This window comes from Podarcis pityusensis (genome assembly GCF_964106645.2).
Source record: "Podarcis pityusensis genome assembly, chromosome: 12".
In the NCBI taxonomy this organism is placed as follows: domain Eukaryota; kingdom Metazoa; phylum Chordata; class Lepidosauria; order Squamata; family Lacertidae; genus Podarcis; species Podarcis pityusensis.
In genome coordinates, this window is record NC_138037.1 from 33,076,361 (window position 1) to 33,087,242 (window position 10,882).

Consider the following 10,882-nt stretch of genomic DNA (forward strand, 5'->3'; position numbering starts at 1 on the left):
CTTCACTTTTTTTCTTGGCACGCTCTTGCCTTCAGTTATCATTGGTTGTTACGGATGGTGATCATGTGCTGTGATTTCAGGGAAAAAAGTTAACTTTGTTTGCAAATGAGAGATAACAGAAAAGCCAATATTTTCTGTGCAGACGGAAATTGTGATTCACTAGAAATGAAACAGCAGTTCTGTTACGATGAGAGCCATGTTGAAATGCATGCTCTGTTATTTACAGATATTCTGGTTCTAAACCAGTAAATGCTATGGACTCAGTTTTATTAAGTTTAGGTGGGAATTACTGTAGACCTATCCATGTGTAACTTGTATGTAGAGCACATCCATTTTGGCAGCTAAGTGGGGCTCCATATCCATTGCACAAACCTCTGTTCACATGTAGGAGCTCTGCGCAATTGGGACACACGCACTGTTTTATGTGCTGTTAATTATCATTAAGGATCAGACAGAAGTACTACAAAACAAGCAACTTCCTTTAAGCAACCTTTTTTTAGCTTCTAACTCTGACTCTCCTGTGATCTCTTTATACCCGGGGTGCCAACATGAATAAAATATTGGGGGGAGGTAAGGCCCGCCATGCAAGATTGATCGCATGACACAGTGTGTGTGCACGCGCACGCACACGCACACACACACACACCATTTGAATGGCAATGCCCATTAACTCTGGGGTGGTCCAGCCCCCTCAAATATTTTTTTTGGGGGGGCCAAGGGACTTGGGCCCCTATGAGTTGGCTCCTATGCTCTAAACTTTTGGTGTTGAATTACTTCCTGGTAGCTGTTCCCTTAACCTGTGCTATCTCTCCATCTCACTAAGTTTTTATCCCTGACTGTTGTCCTAATCCTCTCTTATAAATTTGGGTGGGGGTGGTACACCCTCAAACCCTAGAAATTAATAAACCCTAGAAATAAATCTCCCTTTCCTGAGCAAGGTTCTGGAGCGAGCGGTCGCAGACCAGATCCAGACTCTTTTGGAAAAAAATGATTTTCTGGATCCATTTCAGTCAGGATTTAGGCCCAGTTTTGGCACAGAAACTGCTTTGGTCACCCTGTATGATTACCTCTGTCGAGAGAAAGACAAGGGAAACATGTCCCTGTTAATTTTCCTCAACCTCTTAGTGGCTTTTGATACCATCAACCATGGTATCCTTCTGCGGCAAATGTCCAAACTAGGGGAGGGTGGCACCGCTTTGGGGGTATTTCCAGTCCTACTTGGATGGTCGTTTCCAGATGGTGTTGCTTGGGGAATGATTTTCAGCCCCATGGAACCTTCAATGTGGGGTTCTGCAGAGCTCAATCCTATCCCCTCCGTTGTTTAACATCTACATGAAACCGCTGGGTGGCGTTATCCAGAGGTTTGGAGTACATTGTCAGCGGTATGCTGATGACACTCAGCTCTGTTTCTCCTTTACATTTGCAGATGAGGCAGTGGAAGTGCTGGACCAGTGTCTTGCCTTGGTAATGGACTGGATGAGAGCCAACAAACTGAAATGCAATCCAGATTAAGACTGAGGCTCTGTTAGTGGGTGGTTCCCTGGACCGGATGGGTGGGAGATCACCTGCTCTTTATGGGGTTACACTTCTTCTGAAGGAACAGGTTCATAGCTTTGGGGTACTCCTGGATCCTTTGCTGTCGCTCGAGGCTTAGGTGGCCTCAGTGGCCCAGAGTGCCTTCCATCGGCTTCGGCTGGTGGCCCAGCTATGCCCCTATCTGGACAGGGATAGCCTAACTACTGTTATCTATGCTCTGGTAAACTCAAGGTTCAAGTACTGCAATGCATTATACGTAGGGCTACCTCTGAAGATGGTTCGGAAACTTTAGCAAGTGCAGAATTCAGCAGCCAGTCCTAGTCTGACTGCACTGGCTACCAATTAGCTTCTGGACCCAATTCAAAGTGCTGGTTTTAACCTATAAAGGCTTAAATGACTCGGGACCACAATACCCCAAGGACCGCCTCTTTTCATATGAACCTACCTGGACCCTGAGATCATCTTCTGAAGCCCTTCTTTGTTTGCCTCCTCCTTGAGAAGTCCGGGGGGTGGCAACATGAGAACGGGCCTTCTCTGCAGTGGCTCCCTGTCTGTAGACTGCTCTCCCCAGGGAAGTTCGCCTGGCCCCTTCATTATACACTTTTAGGCACTAGGCAGAAATGTTCCTCTTTAACCAGGCCTTTGGTTGACATCCTATGCCCTTTTAAAATGTGGTGTGTTTTTTTTTTGGGGGGGGGGGTTATTGGGTTGTTGTTTATATTTTGATTATGTATTTTGTGGTTTGTTTGTTTTTGTGAACTGCTCTGAGACTTCCGGGTATAGGGCAGTATATAAATTCAATAAATAATTATTTATTATTGTTGTTATTTGGGGTGTGAAGCAAGAAATACAAGCTGCAGGGAATTCCTCTGCTCTTTGCACGCCCAAATGAATCAAAGGAGCGATCTTGCTGCCGTTATTTTTGCATGAATGCCAAGTGGCTGTTAGGATGGCATGACATCTGATGCTGAAGCAGAATTGTATTCCAAAGCAACATTCTAGAATGACACCAGTCTTAGATGTAATGACATCTAAAAATAGGGTGTTTGGGAGGAGCTATTATTTATAGAACGTGTGCTCCTGTAGTCACCAGCTTAATGTTATTATTAAACACGTATCATCCAAACTGGAAGATAGGATAATGCAGAAGAAGAAGATTTTTTACAATTATTTGATCAAACAAGTATTTGAGCTTGACCTGGGGGTGGGGGCAGGAAGGAATCTTGACAGTTATTCCCTGTTTGTCTAGGAGGACAAATCAGGACCTGACAGTTCCATTTTCTTCTTTTTTTACTTCCGCAGCTGTATTTAGAATGTGGTGGGCTCATACGATCCTTCTTCAAGGTGCAGAAGGTCAGGAATCTGGCAAGGCACTCTGCACATAGTCGACAAGTGCATTTCCTAGACACACCTGTTAAGTGGTTCAGAGGCGAAAGAGTTAACAGAATGGCAGCATTTCTGTGGTTAAAAATAGATCCAGAAGCTTCCTGTATGTCACCAGTGCTATTACAACTCATATTTTTACAGTTGTTGTTTTTTATATTTTATTTCCATTTATAAAATAATCTACAATGAACAATGTCAAGTAATAACAAAAAAAATCGGCAAAACGTTCAAAAGTAGCTCATTGCAATTTATTACTTTTTCCAGGCACACACCACACTTTAAAGCTCCATATCCGAGGACCATTTCTTTCACCCTGGAGCTTTCCTTGAAAAACCCGCTCTTTAGTGCTCCATTCGAGCAAACGTCAATCTGCGAAAACCCAAATAGATATTTGCTCTGATTTTCGAGGGGGTTTTCAAGGGGGAAACTCTGGGGCAAAACAAACAAACAAGCATGCTCTCACTTTAAAGTGGCTTTTGAGTGACTGGGGAAACCCAGTCAGATGGGTGGGGTATAAATAATAAAATTATTTATTATTTTTATTAAAGTGCACTGCCTACCTGTGCCTAGACAGAGCAGGGGGGAAGATAAGTGTGGATAAGCCTGCAGTGCCTTGCTGTTCTTTTTTAGGTCAATTTGCACTTGGGTCCAAGGATATCCAAAGCAGTGGGAGATCTTTCAAGTGACTAGCTCTAGCCAAGTATGACACCTGACATCCTTTTGTTGTTAACCAGGTGATCCAATCAAGTTTCATATCATTCATAATTCCATTCTATATCATTTAATAATACTATTAAGCTTTGTGTGTTATTAAACAGCCATTTGTTTCAATTACAGCCAGGATTCTTTGGGGCAGGGCTTTGGGGCAGACATCCAAGGCTCTGTGCAGTAGAACAATCAGGAGGACACCAAAATGAAGCAGGGTTGTGTTCCTGTGTGTCAAAGTAAGTGTCATCTTAAAAACAAGGTTAATTTGCTCAGAATATCTTGCTCATGTTTTCTGTTTTATCAATAATATAGAGACTGTTTCCCTTTTTCTGCTAAATCAAATGAAGTTAATATGTAATTGGTTTATTAAAAAAGATAAAGAGAGCCCTCAACCTCTTAACCAAAGTAGATTAATACGATTCCATTTCCTGAAGATAAACTCACACAAAGTCTGATGTATTCCTGGAACTGCACATTGTATTGTGAGCCTTCTTGATCTCGCTATCTTTTGTTTCACATACTGATAGAATCATGCATAAGATAATCCTGTTTTCTCCAGCGCATACTGCATAAGACAATGCATACCGAGAAACTTTTGTCTGTAGAAATAGTATGTACTGGATAAACGTACGTGCTCGTTGGCCAAGTCTACGTGTCGTTACCCCTATGTGGTGTACAAATTCTGCTAAATAAAGTTAACAAATATATTGGCCGTTCTAAACAGAAATCTTCATGATGGGAAGTGTGAATGATTGAAACAAGAGGCCAAGTTGGCATGGGGAATCCTCCTTGCACATTTTTGCATAATGGCGATGATGTAGTAAAATCATCCCATTTGCATGATATGTTGGTATTCAGATGTAATGAAATCAACTATGTCTGTGATTAAGAACGTGCTCACGTTCACTAGGCAGTAACTGTATGTTATGTACTGAGTAGAATAGGATCCAAAAGGCAGCAGTCTGATTGGTCCAGAACAATAGGATTCAGAATGCAGCAGTCTGACTGGTCCTAGAACAATAGGGTCCAGAATGCAGCAGTCTGATTGGTCCTAGAACAATGCAGCAGTATGATTGGTCCACAGGAGCCACCCAATCCAGCTCCAGGTGGAAGTGAATCCGCAACCTAATAGGCCTACAGGAGAATCCCAGAATTAGTCAATCACGCGCGGCCCATTGTGTAAATAATGTATATAAAGCAGATATTTTGGGAAAACATTCATTCCTCACTACTATGAGCTGAATAAAGAGCATGAAATCCATACTTGACTCCGAGTATATTTCACTGTACAATGACACATTCTGCAGAAAGCTTAGATCCTTCCAAGTATTGACATGGCCGCACTCTCTACATGATGGAGTCTGAGCAATCGCACTTCAGGCACACAGCTGAAAATTGCCTTCGTCTGATGATTTACCCTTCCCAAGGCTTCATCCTTAGTGTATCTGTTTGTATTCTTCCTCAGCATCTCTAAAGACAACATTTTATAAAACGTTTGCACCGCTCTGGGCAGCAGAACATATTTTAACATTTTGTTGATTATTTTAAGCTGTGAGTTCATTCCTAAAACAATTTCTAAAATAGTTTGCTGGCTTCCCAAAGGCATCTGATTATCTATTGTGGGAAACAGGATCCTGAAGAAGATAGACTTGATCCATCAGGTATCTGCTTGTGTTTTACCATGGGCAACAGTCAGAAGGGAAGGCTGCGTGATGGTGGCTTGTCTTCTCTCGATACTGGGATGACGCAGCAAAGGAATGACCAGCAATTTTGGTGGACTGATGCCGCTCTATATCTTAGCTAACATTATAATAAGTAGGAGCAGGAGAGTGGAAGTAACTGGTCGTTCAAGATGTGCAATCCCTCTGTGTCTCATGAAGGGTACATCAAAACAAAGGTATTTTGTCTTGATAGTGAGGGCAAGTGAGGGCAGTTCATCCTCTCAGTCACGTTGTACCCTCTGGCAAGCCCACCGGCAGAATGCTGCTCTTGTTTCGTGAGGAGAGCCCTCCCTGTGTTCCAGAGTGAAGATAGATTCCCTCTTGTTTTCAGCCATAACCTAAAGGGAGCTTTCGAAATATGGAAATAAAGCAGGAGAAGCTGATTCGAAATCACAACAGTATTTGACCTGTCTGCATGCATCAACAATCCTGATTTTAGCTACTAGCAAAAGTCGGCTGTAATCATTCTTATTTGTTTGCTTTGGTTTCTGCCCTGCAGTATGTAAAAGCAATGAAGGGGATAAATATCAGATAAGGAGGGAAAAAATGAAGGCAATGCTTTTTACTATGGAAATCCTTGCCTGTGCATTCTCCTTTTCTTTCCCCGTTTCCTGCATATAGGATGAAAAGAGACTGGCATTCTACAGTGAGGTGAAAGTCATTTGAACACACATCTTTAGCCCTAAGAAGGAATGTCTTAGAATGCAGCAAATTTTTATACCACTTCCACCACACTTGGACCACTTGTTTATGCCCATGTCTTTGTCTGTAAGGCAGGCGTGGGCAGAATCCTGATCTCCTCCATCCCCAGGGGCTGAGTTTGACAGTCAGGTGGTACCACCCACTTGTCAATCACCTGACATCACAATGAGATGAAGGGACCTGAGTTTTGTCCACACCTTTGATCCGCTGATCAGTGGGGCTTGCAAAACATCACACACAGAGCTTTGTGAGCCCCAACGGTCAGCAGTCAGGGCTTGCGCACTTTGTGCATTGAAGCTATGAAAGCCCCATATGCCCATTATGGCATGTTGTTTAGTCGTTTCCGACTCTTCGTGACCCCATGAACCAGAGCACGCCAGGCACTCCTGTCTTCCACTGCCTCCCGCAGTTTGGTCAAACTCATGCTGGTAGCTTCAAGAACACTGTCCAACCATCTCGTCCTCTGTCGTCCCCTTCTCCTTGTGCCCTTCATCTTTCCCAACATCAGGGTCTTTTCCAGGGAGTCTTCTCTTCTCATGAGGTGGCCAAAGTATTGGAGCCTCAGCTTCACGATCTGTCCTTCCAGTGAGCACTCAGGGCTGATTTCCTTCAGAATGGATAGGTTTGATCTCCTTGCAGTCCATGGGACTCTCAAGAGTCTCCTCCAGCACCATAATTCAAAAACATCAATTCTTCAGCGATCAGCCTTCTTGATGGTCCAGCTCTCACTTCCATACATCACTACTGGGAAAACCATAGCTTTAACTATACGGACCTTTGTTGGTAAGGTGATGTCTCTGCTTTTTAAGATGCTGTCTGGGTTTGTCATTGCATAAAGGGCATGGCATAAAGGGGATCAATTTAACAAAAGAATGTAAGCAAACATAATTTTGGAGGCATTCGGTCCCTTGGCTTGATTACGAAATCAATACATCCTGCAGCTAAATGATCCATGCATACCAGACATTTGAACAAAGTATTCTCTCTTCTCCAGTCTATAGCACAGTGCGAAAACACTTGGTTTGCATGCAAAATGGTCCCAGGCTCATTCCCTGACATCTCCAGGTGGGTCCAAAAAGGCCCTGGTCTGAGATGTCAGAGAGGTACGGTTGGTTAAAACAGACAATGCTGAGCTACATAACTTGATCTGGCAGCTTCCTGTCCTCATTTTCTACCAGATTGCTAGATTTTTGTGTGAGAAATAAGCTGAGTGAGAAGCAGAGGACTTGGACCGTAGTTTTAATGAAAGGACTGGGCTCCTTCAGAAGGCAGGGCAGCATATAAATTGAGTAATAAATAATGGGGGGGAAGTTGGTGATGGGGGACCTACTGCCAGCTTGTTTGAACATTATACTTTGTTGTTCTTTGTGTGCTATGCAGCAATGGACAGATCTGTCGATCTCAGTTTCTCATTTTTTCCATTCTGAAATTTTGCTTGCCACAAGTTCTCTAAAAGATGCGATATTGTGCACACTTTCCTTTAATATGTATGTTGGCACACATATATTTCGATTAAGAACTGCATCATATTCAGGAGAATTGTGATGTTTGAAGGGTAGCTGCTTTTCAGTTCATCTATTGTTTCCAGAAGCGCAAATTTGCAGGGCAACGTGAACCAAACCTAATTTCTCCTAGATCCTTAATTCTGTGCTCATGCAAGCGGTGCAAAAAGGGAAATAAATCCCAACAAACTAGAGGTGTGATAAAAAAAGAGATCAAGCACAGCTGCAAACTAATGCAAAGACATATGATACATAGGAAATAATTTAGTCAGTTCTGATATGGGCCAGATAGGAATCCAAGAGCACACAGTTTGAAGGTTCACTAGCTGGATTCTTTTAAGATATTTTCTCTTTTTTTCTCTAGGGGATGTGGGGAGATAGACCTGTAAATCTGAAAATAAACCACTGTATATGACATAAAAGCCCACCATACTGAACAGAAATGTCCCTTAGAGATCTGTAACTTATGTGTTATTTTTCTCTGCAATTCCAGATTTTTTTTAATACCATAAGGATATAGGCAGATTTTTAAAAACCTTTTCCACTGTTGTGCTTTATAGAGATCCTGACAGCTGGCAACATCCATGTAATTTCTTTTTTTAATCCTTTTGGTGTCCTTTTGGTGTTTTTCTGTCCTCATATTTTGTAGGGCTAACTCAGGAGAAATTAGAATATGTTTTAATCATCTTCGCTAACTCCTGATAATTTTCATTCTATAATAAAACAATCTGTTGGCATCACCACCAAAAGTCCCTTCCTTCCCACAATCTCTCCAACAGTTTGGTGATGTATTGGAAGTAATATGAGAAAGATGATGTCATCAGTGTCAATTTTTTTAGGAACATTCCCTCACATGTGCAGGTGCTGATTTGTACCACTTTGAGTTCCAAAGTGCTTTCCAGTCCATGCCGTCTATACCTTTGTCTCCTCAATCCTGCCCACTCTTTAAGTGCCTTTTCGTCTTCACTGGGTCCAGACTGCCATGCTCTAGAACAGGGGTGTCCAACTTCCAAGAGACTGTGATCTACTCCCACTATATAAAAAAGGTAGTGATCTACCCAAAGTTGTTGAGCTTTTTTGGGGAAGCTCTTTTCTTTTTTTAAAATAATATTTATTAAGATTTAAAATGTTACAAAAAGAGAAAATAGAAAACAAAACATCACATCACAATAAGGGAAAAAAACTAGAAAAATAAAAACAGTTAGAGGGAAAAAAAAATACAATGAACCTTCCCATAACTTATCTTTCATTTGCTTGTTTCCTTGACCTCCTCACACCTCCCTTTTTTGTATTCTAGTTCAGTTAGCTATTTCAGCAGGTCCTTTCCATCTTTTCCAGTTTTTGTCCTATATTTTATCTTAATATAATGTAACTTTACTTTCCCTCCTTTCACCATTTAACAATCTGTTTTTTCTTAATCCTTTATAGCATTTCTGCTAAAACCACATTACTTCATTCCAACATCCTTCTAACATTTCTTAATTTTACAATGTTTCTGTAAATAAACTTTAAATTTCTTCCAATCTTCTTCCACCGACTCTTCTCCCTGGTCTCGGATTCTGCCAGTCATTTCCGCCAGTTCCATGTAGTCCATCACCTTCATCTGCCATTCTTCCCGGGTGGGTAGATCTTGTGTCCTCCAGTTGGGGAAGCTCTTTTCTTTCCTTTTCGCTAAATCTATCAGGATCACAAGAGTGACCAGGATTGACCAGGGACACCCTGCAATCGACCAGTAGATTGCGATCGACCTGTTAGACAGGCCTGCTCTAGAACAATGTATTCTATTATTAGAAGATGTCCATGCCCTCTATACAAATATTTAGAACCTTTTCCCAAGAGGAATTTCTATTATTCTAATTCTATAAATTTGGGACTCGGGTGGCGCTGTGGGTTAAACCACAGAGTCTAGGACTTGCCGATCAGAAGGTCGGCGGTTTGAATCCCCGTGACAGGGTGAGCTCCCATTGCTCGGTCCCTGCCCCTGCCAACCTAGCAGTTCAAAAGCACCTCAAAGTGCGAGTAGATAAATAGGTACTGCTCCAGCGGGAAGGTAAACGGCGTTTCTGTGCGCTGCTCTGGTTCGCCAGAAGCGGCTTAGTCATGCTGGCCACCTGACCCGGAAGCTGTACGCTGGCTCCCTCGGCCAATAAAGCAAGATGAGCGCCACAACCCCAGAGTCGGTCACGATTGGACCTAATGGTCAGGGGCCCCTTTACCTTTAATTCTATAAATTAGAAGATGTCAGGCTTCAGGGAATCAGCTTCCTCCCCCTGTGGTAGTAGATAAGCAGAACAAAGGAAAAGGGGTCTTCTTACCAGTTTGAAACTTTAATAATCACAGTGAGAGAACAAAGAACACATCTCCTAGAAATGGCAGTGCTCCCAATTAAGAATCCCACCCCCTTACGTCCCTATTAATCCACATCACTGCTCCGTCTTGTAATATGAGCTTGTTGCCTTTGTGCTTTGTGTGCTTGCAGGGCAGCAGCTGAAGAAGGAGCAAAAAGGGTTTTCTTGTGTGTGTGTTTCTTTGTGGCTGATTACCTGCTCTCCCTGTGCAAAGGTCAGAGGGGGCAGGGTTTCTGTTGAGGCAGGTGATTAGCTGTGGGAGGAGCTTATCAGAGCTTGCAGGGCAGCGGCGTGCGCCTAGTGGCGTGCGCAGTTTGATCCATCTTTTAGATTTAGGGGAGCTAGTCTCAAACGTTTGTTGGGGGAGACCTAGGTTTTTTGGGGGGGGAGTTATTTGTCCTATCTTCATGCTTTTTATGATGGAGGACCGCTGTAGCCACCCCCAACGACACATTCTCAAGATGGAGGGGGAGGGAACAGCTGCAGTCGCCTGCGGTTCCTGTGCAATGTTTGCCATCTTGCCAAAGGTTGCAGGCAGCTTTACCTGCAGCAATTGCATGTTGATTGCCCTCTTAGAAGACAAAGTCCAGCAACTGGAGGAACGTGTAGCTATGCTCCAAAGAATTAGAGAGCTGGAGCTCTTCTTGGAAGCAACAGAGCACACCGTCTCCACCAAGGAGGAGACAGGGGACTTCCCTGAGAAGGAGGCTAGTTCACCAACACAGGAGCCAGATATATGGAGAAACGTGACTCAAAGAAGTAGGAGGCCCAGGGTTCGCTCTGATTGTTTAGAAATACACAATCGCTTTGAGGTCCTCTCCCCTAGCATGGAAGACAAAGAGCAGACTCCATTTGAGGATCTCTCCCTCATTACAGTCGATCAGGTATATGAAGACGAGCAGCAAAGTCAGTCCTCAGGGAATGTGCAGGCGACCTTGGAACGGACAGCTCATGAAAGAACCCCGACCAAACCTAAGAG